This window comes from Bos indicus, chromosome 24 (assembly GCF_029378745.1).
Source record: "Bos indicus isolate NIAB-ARS_2022 breed Sahiwal x Tharparkar chromosome 24, NIAB-ARS_B.indTharparkar_mat_pri_1.0, whole genome shotgun sequence".
NCBI lineage: Eukaryota > Metazoa > Chordata > Mammalia > Artiodactyla > Bovidae > Bos > Bos indicus.
In genome coordinates this window covers 14,818,317-14,832,643 of record NC_091783.1, presented here as the reverse complement: position 1 = coordinate 14,832,643, position 14,327 = coordinate 14,818,317, and the positions used below count along the sequence as shown (strand labels likewise).

The window sequence follows — 14,327 nt, the reverse complement described above, 5'->3', positions numbered from 1 at the left end:
TATATTAACCATAAACATGAGCTCTTCATTAACAGAAATTGGTTCATTGCTACTGGCCACAAGGGGAATCTATTGGGTGTGTGGCACTAACTTCCAACCTGATCAAGAAGACAACTTGTTCTTAATGTGAGTGCTTTCTTGGGAACTTAAAAATTCTTTATATCCCCTTTGGCTTCTTGCATATGAAGCCAATTGTAATGTTCAAATTTTAAATGTTCGAATATTTTCTGTATATGAGATGTTTATGGTACCAAATAATTTCTAGATGATTACTGTTTTTAATAACTATCTAATTACCATATTAATCAGAAATATCCTTTTGGCTTGTAGAAAGTATCAAGGGACAGAGGTAAGAAACAAAGATATTCCCGTTGCAAACCACTTGCAAGAAACTTCCAAGCTTCCTGTTCACAAAGTATGGAAGTGTTGCTGAATGGAAGGCTTTTCACCCTCAGTGAGTAGAAGATAGTCCAGTCTTCTCACTAAGCAACTGCTCAGAATTTAAAGTGACATGAGTATCCTGTGACTGCCCCAAATCCTCAGTATCAGGACACATAAATAAATAACCTTTTTGTCCTTTAACTTCATTTGAAGGAAAAGGTTGCTATGTTGTGATAACTATATCGAAACATCTTTTCTAATTGCTTTGTCTGTTGACCCCTGACCTATATGCAATGACTTTATCCAATGATAAAACAGAGAAGTTAGGTGGTCCAGTGGTTAGAATTTGGCACCTTCGCTGCCTTGGGCCACATTCAATCCTTGTTTGAGGAACTATTAATAAGATACCACAAGCCGTGCAGCACAGCCAAAACAAAAACAGGGAGGTTAATATTCCAAAGAGGCTGTTTAGCCTTGCTAACATTTCATCAAGTGACCCTTGCTGTCTGTTTAGCTATCAATTGTCTAAATCACAAAGGCATAATCCCTGATGTCGTCCCCTATCTTCCTGTAATGGTTTCTGTGCATAGGTAAGATACATAAATGATCTGTTCTAGCACACTCTCACTCATTCTTGTGGCAAGAATGTATGGGGTGTGTGTGTGTGTGTGTGTGTGTGTGTGTGTGTATCTCAACAAAGGAAAAAATAGTGAGAATTTCCAAAGTATTGAATGTTTCATTAGTGGAAAAGTACCACTATATTTTCTGTGGTTTATGTGATGGTAATTTTCCTGTTTCTCTTTCATACTGAGCTTGATGGACAGGCCCTTCTTTAATGTACAAATAATCTTTATGACCCTTGTAAGCAGGTCTGACGATACTCAGCTGAGTAATGTACCAGAACTGAAATTTCCATCTACTTGATGTTTTGCACAGGGGTTTTGATGAAGTCACTGTCACCTGCTATTAACTTAATATCAAGTCTTAATAGGGTCCCTTTCTCACCATCTCCACGCTGTTGGGGTCCAAATTAATTACTAAGTAAAAATTCTGCCACATAAATCCTCACTTCCCAGGGAGGGGAAAAAAATGTAACCTCATTTGTGAGCTTAGAGAGCAGCCTATGGAAGAAGATCTGCTTGCAATGCACAGCAAAGAAGTCTGGAGTTCTTTGCAAACTGGAGTTCCTGCAAAGTTGAGGTTCACTTTTTCATGCTCAGCCCTGTACCCTCTTTATCAGCATCCTCACATTTATTCTCAAAATTCAGTAGAATCTTCACTTAGTGCTCTTTAGTACCAAGTTATGGGGAAGCGACAAAAACTCCCTAAAAATAAACTATTAGAGGATCAAATGTATAAAATAAATCAAGGCGGGTGTAGGGTGAAATAAGCTAAATCTCCTCCAATCCTGATATTCTATAAAAAGTCATGACCTAATAAAGACATAAGAATTTTGAAAATCTACTTGCCTTTTGATATTACCTAGAATTTCACCATCAGAAATAAATTTGCTATTAAATGGTAATATCCTCAGAGGGGCAGGGAAAGGGAGGAGGGGTAGGAGAGGATAAAAAGAGCTTAATCTCTGTTGCTGCTGCTGCTTGCTGCTAAGTTGCTTCAGTCGTGTCCCACTCTGTGCGACCCCATAGACAGCGGCCCACCAGGCTCCCCTGTCCCTGGGATTCTCCAGGCAAGAACACTGGAGTGGGTTGCCATTTCCTTCTCCAATGCATGAAAGGAAAAAGTGAAAGTGAAGTCGCTCTGTCATGTCCCACTCTAGCAACCCCATGGTCTGCAGCCTACCAGGCTCCTCCGTCCATGGGATTTTCCAGGCAAGAGTATTGGAGTGGGGTACCATTGCCCTCTCCATAATCTCTGTTAGGTACATACAACTTCATGATTAGAATCTCACAAATAGAGAAGACAGGGTGTTCAAGAGAACATGGGCTAGTGGGGCATCCCATAATAGTTGAGTGTTGGTGAAGGGTCTTTCCAAAGGTTAGGTAAGGCAATGAAGATAGCTTTGCCTAAGTCACAGTTTTGTTTTGTTTTGTTTTTTGGGGGGGTGACTGTGTATTTTATTATTTTTTATTGAGATATAATTGGCACATAACATTGTTTAGGGTGTACAGTGTATTGATTTGATACATTTATTTATCACAAGAAGCTTACCACCATAGTCCTACAGCTAACACCTTTATCACCTCACATAGTTATCATTTCATTTTTTGTGGTGAGATCATTTAAAGTCTTAAACTCTTGGAAGCTTTGATGTATACAGCACAGTGCTGTCGACTGTGAGAACCATGCTGTCTCCAGAGCTCCAGAATGTACTCATCTTCTAATTGCAAGTCTGTACCCTTTCTCCAGCATCTCCCCAATTCCATTTCTTCATCACAGATCCCCAAGGACAAGAGAAGAAAACAGGGGTTGGGAGTAATATTAGAATTTACAAAAAGAAAAAAAAATTGCAAAGAAAGATAATAATTAAAAGCTCAGAGATACTTTAAAACCCATTAACATGTAAAGCCCTTAACTTTAATTGCTTATAGGATGCTAACAAAACAAACAGATTTCTTATTTCACCCTTTCTCCTAAAATTGAAATCTACCCTTGGAAAGCTTCCCTCAAGTCCTATTGGAAGTCTTTTGCTGATTCTAGGTTCCTCTCTTTTTTATTTTTGGTTCTGATTGCCCAAATCTGTAGCTCTTCTCTAGCCAGATTTCTACCCTTGGCTCCTGGAGCAGATTACCAGCCTAGGTAAGCATAGGAAGTGCCTGGAAGTTGCTGTTACCAGGCTCTTAGTCAACAACTGACATTTGGTCCTGCTGGAGTATGAAAGCCTCCTACCCTCAGGTGGAATGAACCCTGAGGCATGACTTACACTGCAGAACTTTCTTGGGTCAGGCTGAGGTTGCCCTTCACATGTCCCTGCCTCTAATCTCAGCTGTGCATGGCTTTTTCCCTTTTCCTCAATTGTTTCCTCCACTTTCTTACTGGGCTTCTCCTGTGGCTCAGCAGTAAAGAATCCACCTGCAACGCAGGAGATTCCGGTTCAATCCTTGGGTAGGGAAGATCCCCTGGAAGAGGGCATGGCAACCCACTCCAGTATTCTTGCCTGGAGAATCCCATGGACAGAGGAGCCTGGTGGGCTATGATCCATGTGGTTGCAAAGAGTCAGACACAACTTAAGCAACTGAGAATGCACACACTTCCTTACTAGATTCTTCCTTATAAATCATTTGCATTGAATTCATCATCTTAGGACATTCTTTTGGGGAACCCAACTAAGCTAGACTGTTGCTGGATGTATGTAACTGAAGGTCTGGATGAAAACTGCACTTTATCATAGGCAAAGCCAGGGTATCATCATGCCTCACTTGTCTCTTCCTTCTGTCGTTTCTGTTAGAGATGCAACATTCTCATAGTTACCCAGGCACACTGCTTTTTAAAGCCATTTCTATTGTTTCTTTTTAGTTAATGAATTGACATTTACATTCAGTTTTATAGTTTGTAAAACATTCTCATGTATTTAATAGCATTTTATTTTCAAAAATTATTTTCAAAATAAAATAGGTCAGATTTGATCATATTTAGTCTTAGAGTGAGGCAACAAAGGATACAGGAAATTAAATAGGTAGTAAATTGAGTAACTGGAATGAGAACATGTGCCTTTGACTTTGATTGACTACTTTTCTACAAAGCCAGATGTTCTTCCTTCAGGACATCTCTCAGATGCTTCCTTTTTTATTTTTTCTATTTCTTCCACACAACCTTGGTTTGCTGCTGCTGCTGCTAAGTCGCTTCAGTCGTGTCCGACTCTGTGAGACTCCATAGACGGCAGCCCACCAGGCTCCCCCATCCCTGGGATTCTCCAGGCAAGAACACTGGAGTGGGTTGCCATTTCCTTCTCCAATGCATGAAAGTGAAAAGTTAAAGGGAAGTTGCTCAGTCGTGTCCCACTCTAGCGACCCCATGGACTGCAGCCTACCAGGCTCCTCCATCCATGGGATTTTCCAGGCAAGAGTACTGGAGGGGGGTGCCATTGCCTTCTCCGAACCTTGGTTTAGAGCCTTGCTATTCCTTCTTAGGTGATAGCAGTCATCTCCTAAAGGAGAGTACTCTGCCTCTGTTTCTTCTTCTTTCATGCCCTCATGCCCCTCTCAGATTAAGATCCTACATAACATCTATTCTCACTTACCTATGATCTAGATCCTACAGACATTTCTGGTTTTAACTTTTACTCTTCTTCGCTTTCTAATTCTAGACTTTATTTATTACTACATCATAGTTTAGCTATATTTAATAGTATAGAAAAGGGTTCATTGAAGATGGGTATGGATACTGCTGTAACAAACTCCTAAAGTATATGCCATTGAGATAGCAACCAATTAATAACAGGAGATAAAAATGAAATAAGAAGCTGGAAGATGGCTATGCCTGATATGCAACGGAAAACTCTTGACAGAACTGTCATCTGTTATATAACTTGGGAATGCAGATGACATACCTAATGAACTTACTGCACTGGAGAAAGAGGTTGGTAAACTTAAAGTTAGAAGTATGTGTTGAAAAGGTGATTAGTTTCTAGTTGATAAGGTGTCAGTAGAAGTGATAAAGCCACCTCTAGGTCTGTTCCTAAAATCCATCCTATGCAATCCTTTAGCTTTCTTTCCCTCCAAATGGACCTTAGAAACCTTATGTTAGAAGACAGCGAAACCTTGAGATGGAAAGATCCTAGACCCCAAAAAGTGCTGGAGAACTTGTCTCCAAGGAAAATTGCCAAGCCATGCATTGGGCTCTAAAATGAAAGGAAAACAACATGTTGTTTGTTTAACCCTGAGATATTGCTGTTTGTTTGATACCAAGGTGTATTCTAGACCATCCTGTTTGAAAGCCTGCAATGCCAGCATCTTTTATTACAGCATCTAATAGCATGCTATGATAGAGCTAAATGTTCAGTGCTTATTAAATTAAATAGAAACAAAAACTCATATCATGAACTGATTTCAATGAATAAAAAGTAGACAGCCATTATGGATACTAGTGCACAAAACAACATAAATAATATAAGAAATAAACAGCAAGGAAGAAAATTATAATTATGTTTAATATCTCAAAATAATTATTCTTAACAGCTATGAATTGAATTATTCAATTATAACAAAGTGAATAGAAAACAATAATGAGTTAAGACATTTTCCGAAAATATTCTTTACAATTCTCCCAAATTGTTTTTATGTAAATCATTAAATAAATGGATGAAATGTATATAAGCTACATTCTTTGTAACAAATTTATTGCTTTTTTAGTTAATGCAATAAAAATATCCTGGCAGTTATTTATTAAGGGGGTAAAAATATTAATTAGTAAACAATGTTAGCAAACAACTCAGAGCAAGAGAAGTCAGGCTTGCTGGAGTTTGTGACATCCACAGCATCTGAGACTGGATTCATTAAACTGTTTCTTCAATGACTCTGGTTTGCAGGGTCGGGTTCTGGGGGCCCCATCCTGCTGCGTCAGTCAAGGAGAGTTATCTGAACACGACAAAACCTGACACAGGGACATGTTACAGGCCAGCAGACACCACAGTTCACAAATTATTAACGTGACTTTCAGAAAGAGAGCTTTCCTCACTCTGCTGGCCTCCACAGCTTCCAATTTTGTCTTGAGCCAAGTATATCAGCTTTCTTCTTCAAGTCCTACTGCTGAGAATTCAAGGATCAGTTGTATGAAACCAAAACTAATGTATTCCTCGTCACTGTCATTTAACCTCTTGCCATTCACACCTTCTGAGTGGCCTCTTCTCATTCTAACCATACCCTGATGTCTGTATTATTAACATTCCTGTAATGAGATCATGGCTTTTTGTCAGTAGGGTCTCTTCTAGCTTCTTCAAGCTTTCCTACTCTGACACTAGTTTCCATCCTCACCTGCCTGCATACATCCCAGCTCTCCAATAATGTGCCTTGGCTCCTCAGTACTGTGGCCCCCTGGAGTTTGCAGCCTGGCTAGCCTGGGCTCCAAAATACTGGCTCTACCTCTGGTCAAATTTTCACTTCCTTTCCAAACATTAGGACCCTTCACAGGCACACATCTGCATCTCATTTGCTTTTTTTGGATGTAGTCAAAGCAAACCCATAGAATATGGAGCAATGAAGTTAGTCAAGAGCATGAAAACTGATGAGTCTATTCTTGGACTGCCCTTTTCAACTCCCCAAACTGCTTTACTGTGGCTTGCAGGGTCTCTGCTACTCTCCTAGACACTCTTCTGGGCCCAAATGCAGGAAATCACAGCCTCAAAGTCTTTGCTATATTTTCCTCCATATGCCCTCCAATCATACTCCCAAATCCTGTCCCATAAGGCAGTGGTCCCTGACCTTTTTGGCACCAGGGACCAGTTTTGTGGAAGACAATAAATCCATGAACCAGGGTGGAAGGGAGGAATGGTTTCAGGATGATTTAAGCACATTACATATATTGTGCCCTTTATTTCTATTATTATTTCATTGTGATATATAATGAAATAATTTTGCAACTGACAACAATGCAGAATCAGATCTTCAAGCATTAGATTATTATAAAGTGTACACAACATAGATCCCTCACACGTCCAGTTCACAGTAGGGTTCAAGCTTCTGTGAGAATCCAATCCTGCTGCTGATCTGACAGGAAGTGGAGCTCAGGCAGTGTTAATAATACAAACAATGGGGAGCTGCTGTAAACACAGATGAAGCTTCACCAGCCACTCACCTCCAGCTCTGAGACCCAGTTCCTAACAGGGGACTGACTGTGGACTCCTGCCCTAAGGGACTTATTGGGTTTATGTAAATATCATGAGACAAGTGACAAGTGCAGAAACTATCTCAAAGCTTGACTATTGATAATATTAATAGCACTGCTCTCTCTTCCAACTATTTGGTAGAAAGACTAAGAGTGATGTTTACCAATGGCGTAATAATTGCAATGTGCAGCATTATTTATTTTAAGAACTAGGGGAGATAATGAGTTCACTGTTTTCCAGAATTTCTGGAAAAAATAACTCCATGTATGTTAGGGCATCTCAAGTCTGGGCAATTAGCATGGGAATTACTGTAAATGATCATATTGCATTTTAAAAAATGATCTCAGATTTTTAAAATTGCACTTCCCAATTGTAAATAAAAGTTTCAAGCACATATCTCTTTTTTATATTTATAAATTATATCTGTATATTATTGCATGATTACATCATGAACATTATAAAACCTTTATAAATAGAAATTTTAAAAGATGAGATAAGAGAAAGAAGGAAAATAAAATAAGCTCTCACATTTTTTTTTACTCCTAATAGAGTTTTAGATACTCCTTGAGGAAAAAGAATTTGACTTTGGTGATGACTATTCTAATAAAAGTATAGAGACAATGGCACCCCACTCCAGTACTCTTGCCTGGAAAATCCCATGGATGGAGGAGCCTGGTAGGCTGCAGTCCATGGGGTAGCTAGGAGTCGGACACGACTGAGCGACTTCACTTTGACTTTTCACTTTCATGCATTGGAGGAGGAAATGGCAACCCACTCCAGTGTTCTTGCCTGGAGAATCCCAGGGACAGGGGAGCCTGGTAGGCTGCCATCTATGGGGTCGCACAGAGTCGGACACAACTGAAGCGACTTAGCAGCAGCAGTAGCAGCAGCAAGCAGTAGGTGTTACCTTAAAAATGTCAGTGACATGATCAGCATAATCCAGCAAGGAGTAGGTATTGGTGGATAGGACTTTCAGATCCTATTCTTAAATTCCTGCTCAGAGTAAAGTTTTCTCTGCAGCTGGAATATACATTGTTTGTATCTCCCTTTATTGATATAAGTCAGAATGCATCTGCTATGGATGCCATGGACAGTCTCTAACCATTTCCTCATATAGAAATCTGTGAGATAGTCAACATTTCCCACTCATCTTTGTCCCTGGTTCTCTTGCCTAAATTCTTCCAATTTAGATTGCTTGCTTGGGAGAATCATGGGCCACATTATTTCTTCTTTCTTGTGGATTCATCTACTGGATCCCTCGACGGGAAGATGTGTATGTGCTGATAGGGAAAGAAGATCCAGGTGCCTTGGCATTTTTTGTTTCCATGTAATAGGCACCCACTGAAACCAGCTAAAGGGCATCGTGAGCTGTCCTTGACTCTCCAGAGCACAAATAGCATTTATCTCTGGGCAGCAGGCAGCGCCAATGTGGGTTTTTGTCAACCTGTCAATTTTTTTTTCTTAAACAGAAAGCAGAGTTCAGTAAATAAAGATAAATGATTGTGCTCCTTCTCTGCAGACCCTGGAGCTAAACTGAACAGGCCTCTTATGGTTTGGCCCTGCTTCATTGACTGTTCAGACAGCCCAGTAATACGACAGATGTACCCAGCCATTCCCTCTTCCCCGCTGTCCATTAGATTATGTTCATTTTGTCTGAAATGCCATTAGAAGTCTCAAGGTCAAAGAAGTCACAAGGAAGAAAAGAGGATGACTAATTTTTTTTTTTTTTCTGCAGCCCTTCATTGCCCAAAGAGCCTCCAGACAGGTGGGCTCCTGCTTTGTAAGAGGCACAGAGAGGGGAGCTCCATGCAATTTACTTGAAATAAAATGCAGGTGTGCAATTAACCCAGACACACTTCTGGCAACCATCACAGCCCAGCACTGGAAGTTTTATTTTAATCAGGGGAGAATGTTATTTGGGATATTTTCCTAAATGACAAATGAATGATTTGCTTGCAACAACATGTTGAGGAAGAACTTAGGGAGCCATTGGGATTAGCATTTCTTTCTTTTCTTATATTTAAAAAATATATATATACTAGTGTTTTGGTCTCAAGTGTTCCCCTTGGGATTTATTGAGGTTATCATGCAAACAGGGAATTTGTCCCTGCTTAGCAGCTGTGATTATGCATGTAATGGTCCTTGAATTTATATAGTGCATTACTCCTGAGCTCAGATCACTTAACACACATGGCTACATCATTAACACTTAGAATCATAGAATGTGAAAACTGGAGGAGACTATGAGGACCACCTGCTTCAGCTCCTCCATAGACAGAAAAATGTACAGGGCTGTTATATTGAGGCCCTTTACTTGCTTCATGCATGTGGGGCAGGTCATCTTTCTCAGTGATGACAAAGGATACATTTTCTTCATCTCTGAAAGCTTTCACAGCTTCTGGCATAAGCCTGGGGATAAGAGAAAAATAATAAGCCATGCCATTGTCTGATATGAAGTATGGAGTCAAATAGAAACTTAAAGATAGACCACCTAGTCTATCCAGAAATCCAAGCATTCTGCCCAAATGTCCAGAAAGGGGGTACACAAAAGAGAAATTATGTAAGAAGGCTCCAATTTCCATCACTATTTCAACCAAATTATCTTTCATTAATTGTTAAATATTTTGCAAGATTATATGACATGAAGTTATTGTTTTTGAAAAAAGTCCTCCATTGCTTAATTAAAAAAAAAAGACTTAGAGAAATCTTCCTGTAGCACCCTCAAGATATTATCATCTAACTTTCTCCCTTGAGCAAGTGTGAGAAAAACAGCAGAATTTAACTCCTGTTCCATTTCACCTTATAGAGTTTTGGTTGTGTGAGGCAAAGCAGTGACCAAACAGTGCAGAATGATTATATGTGTGTTTCTGACACCTTTATGCCTATCTTATTCCATTCAATAAGTGTTTATTGAACCTCTTGTTATGGTTATCATTGTATTGAAAGGAAGGCTGTGTGTAGTACCAGAAAATAAACTCTTGATGAGCTTTGAATGATATTTGAGCAGAGGAAATCCATAACATGCATAAATAACTATACATTTAGGAACATAAGCATCACTATGCACAGTTCAGAACATAAGAGAATAACCACAAGATAAATTAGGTGAATATATGAAAAACCTGAAACTCATTGTACTTGGAAGCAATCTTACGTACTATTTCTTTTAAAAAAAATTTAATTTATTTGAAGAATAATTGCTTTACAGAATTTTGCTGCTTTCTGTCAAACCTCAACAGGAATCAGCCATAGGTATACATATATCCCCTCCTTTTTGAAACTCCCTCCCCATTCCAACCCAGCTCCTGTTTGAGTTTCCTGAGCCATACAGAAAAATTCCTGTTGGCTATCCATTTTACATATGATAACATAAGTTTCCATGTTACTCTTTCCATACAGCTCACCCTCTTCTCCCCTCTCCCCATGTCCATAAGTCTATTCTCTATGTCTGTTTAATCTTAGGTACTATTTCTTTATCGGATGGGTAAGTAGAGGCCCAGAGAAAGAATGTGATACACTAAAGGTTGCCCAAGTCAAAAAACACTTAACTGCTACCGACACATATGTTTCCCTTCCTCCAATTTAGTATCCTTCTGTACATCATGCTGCTTTATTTAAACTATGAAGAAGGAGACTTTGAGAAGAAATCAGGGTTTAAACTAGGAAAGGAAAGAGGAGAGCCCCTTCAGGACAGGAGGAAGAACAAGGGGGCCGCTCAGTGGGCTGCAACCAACTCGGCTGTGAGGGGAGTCAGATGATTGTAGAAGACTCCACCAGGCAAACAGTCAAGTGTGGTCCCTTCACGAAGCACCGTGTAAGATGCTGTGCATGCATGCTTAGCTGCTCAGTCGTGTCTGACTCTTCGCGAACCCATGCACTCTAGCCAGCCAGGCTCCATTGTCTGTGGGATTCTCCAGGCAAGAATACTGGACTGGGTGACCATTCCCTTCTCCAGGGCATCTTTCCAATCCAGGTATCAAACCCCTGGGTTGCAGGCAGATTCTTTACCATCTGAGCCACCAGGGAAGCCCAAGACAACTGTGAGGGAAGCAATAAATAGGTAAGTAATGCGGTTTCTGCCTTCAAGAAACCCTTTCCAGAGTAAAGAGATAAGAAATACTACAAACATCAACAATTCAAAGATGAACCCCATAACAGAACAATCAGAGTGCTTGGCAGACGGTGAGTATCTACATACTAATGACTGTCAAATTTCATCCAGACTCAGCTTCCCATATTAGTAAGTGGCAACACCATAGACACACCATCTATCCAGTACCTCAAGCCAGAAAACTGGGAGTCATTCTTGACTCTTTCCTCTCAAGATTTCCTGCCGATGCCCTAGTCAAAAATGCCATTACCTCAAAAATGCCATTACCTCCTGAACTATAACACCAGTGTCTTGTCTCCTTAACTTCTCCCTTCAAAAACACGATATACGTTAGAACTTAAATGACTGTTCTTTAATTCACATCTAATTGTATCCTTCCTCTTATGGTTGCTCTTAGGATTAAGTACAAAACTACTTAAATGTTAAAAAAGTTTTCCCCATTTTCTTCCCACTCACCTCCCCAAACTCGTCTCCCACCTATTTTCCTTCCCTTTATACTCTCCAATCTTAACTCCCATCAGTAGCTGGTTCTGCTGGATTCCTTCATATTGCCATGTTTTGTTCCCTTTGCACAGGCTGTTTCCCTATTTGCATCCATCCCTACTGGACCTGTCTCACACTAAGTCACACAGGCATACATGGAGGCAATACAGACATGCTGGCTTCATCTAGCTAGCTCCTATTCATCTCCAGATTCCAGCTTAAATTTCACTTCCTCCAGAGTTTCCCAGACCCTAGGCTAAGTACAGACCCATTTTCCATAGCATCCAATTTTTTCCATCATAATATGTAGCATATTTTATAGTAACTTTTTAAAATGACTGTCTTCCTCATAGGAGCACAAGCCCCTCACGCGTGCCCTGCTCTGCTCCTAGAATAAACCACACAGGCACATAGTGCTTAGTAAATACTGATTGAACAGTTACTAGATGATATCCAGAGCATTTAATCTCAGGTAAACAAATCTCTAAAGGTTTAAAGGAGGGCAACCTTTAAGCGAAAATTAAGTATATTGGAGGCAATTTAAAAGATTCTTATCCCAGGAGGCTGGTGCCATGACTTGATAGACCATGGCTGAGATTGACATTTTACTGAGCAGTTAAATTCATACACAAATGTTAATGGGTCTGAAACAAAAAAGCAATTGCAATGGTAACAAATTAGGGGTTTGTTACACTAACTAACTTTTCTCTATTAACATAGAATTTACTTTGAAGAGCAGAAAGAGCCAAGTGAGCAGATTTCATAATTGCAGAACTTTATTTTCACTTTATTCTAACTTTCCCAGTGAAGGAGAACATAAAGAAAGCCTTTTGCAAATGGATAATTACACACCACATCTCAGAATTATGAGATACTGTGTAACCTTTTCTCCTCCTCTTCTAACATGACTGAGCACCAATGCCTAGCTATTCTTGCCCTTATTGGGGAAAAAAAGCACTTTGCGTCACTCTTCACATTTAATAGCATGATTTCATGTTTATTAACGTATACCTATAAAATGTATAATTTTTCAGAACCTGAAGGAGCCATCTGGATCAGCTAACCCAAACTGTGATTTTAAAAGGCTGAAACTAAGGTTTAGAAAAGTTAAAAGATTCCTTCCAACACAAAAATTCTGGAATAAGAAATTTAAATCAAATGACCAGTAATAACTGCCTTTATGGAGAAACAAAGCAGGCAATCATCCTTAGGTGTGGAAAGAGAATATGGAATGGAATCAGGTATCCAAAGGGATAAAAACTTGATTCAGAGATCTGCTTGCTTAGTTCGAGTCTAAGACAGTTTTTTGACACCATCCTCTGCACACACAGAAAGAAACAAACTATGAAGTTAGGGGCATAGACAATGGAATCACACAGGCTTGTCTCCAAATCAAAATGAATCCCACTCACATCATGATCCCCAAAATATTATCTCCCAATTTCTGTTTATTCATATGCTTATTTTTCTGCTACATTTATTTCCATTGAACTTATCATCTGATTTATTGTCTATTTATTTATTTAATATGTCTTTCCTCGTTCTACCAAAAGGCAAGTTCTATATAATCATGAAATTTATTTTGTTTATTGATAGTCCCCAGTACCTAAAATAGTGCCTGAAACATAATGGATACTTAATAAAAAATTGAATAAATAAAACACTGTTTGAATAAATAAAACACTGAATTAACTGAATGCTAATTTGACCTTGAAAAGAACATGGCTGCTTGATAGTAAATGCTGAAAACAGCCATGGGAATTGGTGCTCAAATTATTAGTCAAGATATCAGTGGTATAATTTGAGGTATATGGAGCAAGTTCTGAGCCCAAGAAGAATCTTAAATTGAATGCTTTTGGAGTTTGAATTTCATTTATAAATATTAAAAGTCCAGGAAAAACATAAAATCTCACTCATGAAGTGAGTGAAAATGGAAGCAAAAACTGGTTATGTCTCCCTGCACCCTGTTTGGCCTAGCATTTCACATACCATAGTCAGGGGAAAAAAAGGTATCCAGTTATGGTCAAAATAAAAGAAGTCTTTGAGATTTTCCATAAATGTGACTCTATAGCAAGATAAAAGAAAAAGAAAACCTGCTTTCCCTATGCTGATGTGTAAAGGTAAGTGAATATCTTTGTGAATATGATGATTATATGAGGTGAGTTCTGTTTCTTCAACATCACTCCAAGGTAAATGTGGTGATTACCGCTAATTTTTCATGTTGCTTTTATCTTTAAAATACTTGTTTTGTTTTAATTTAGTAAGCTGTTCTGAAGTCTGACTCTCTTTGCAAGTGAACATTTCCTTTTCTTTTCTCTGAGTCATCCTACGACCAAGCATTGCTGATTGATGGAGTCACCATCAGTTGCTCCTCTGAACTCCTCATCACTCTAGTCAGTACCACACAATTAGTAGTCCTAATACTAATAACTAATTATATACTTTTTATATCACTAAGTATTCTTTAAACAGATCTGGATTTAGAAGTTAAAGGAACTCCATTCACATCCAGGGTGTACTTCTTATTAGCTGGGCAATCTCAGGCAGCTTAATCTCCCTACATTTAGA

At 39.1% G+C, this 14,327-nt stretch overlaps 1 long non-coding RNA gene across 1 annotated transcript in view; it reads right to left on the bottom strand.

The window, feature by feature from the left end:
- Window positions 1–5,717: 5,717 nt before the first annotated feature.
- The window catches only part of LOC139179342 (uncharacterized), a 73,489-nt gene continuing 64,879 nt past the window's right edge, over window positions 5,718–14,327 (bottom strand). Inside the window, exons 5-6 of the long non-coding RNA XR_011563717.1 lie at window positions 9,532–9,574; window positions 5,718–5,895 (exon numbers count right to left, since the gene is read on the bottom strand). This is a non-coding gene — a long non-coding RNA (uncharacterized lncRNA). The remainder of the gene's footprint in view (window positions 5,896–9,531; window positions 9,575–14,327) is intronic.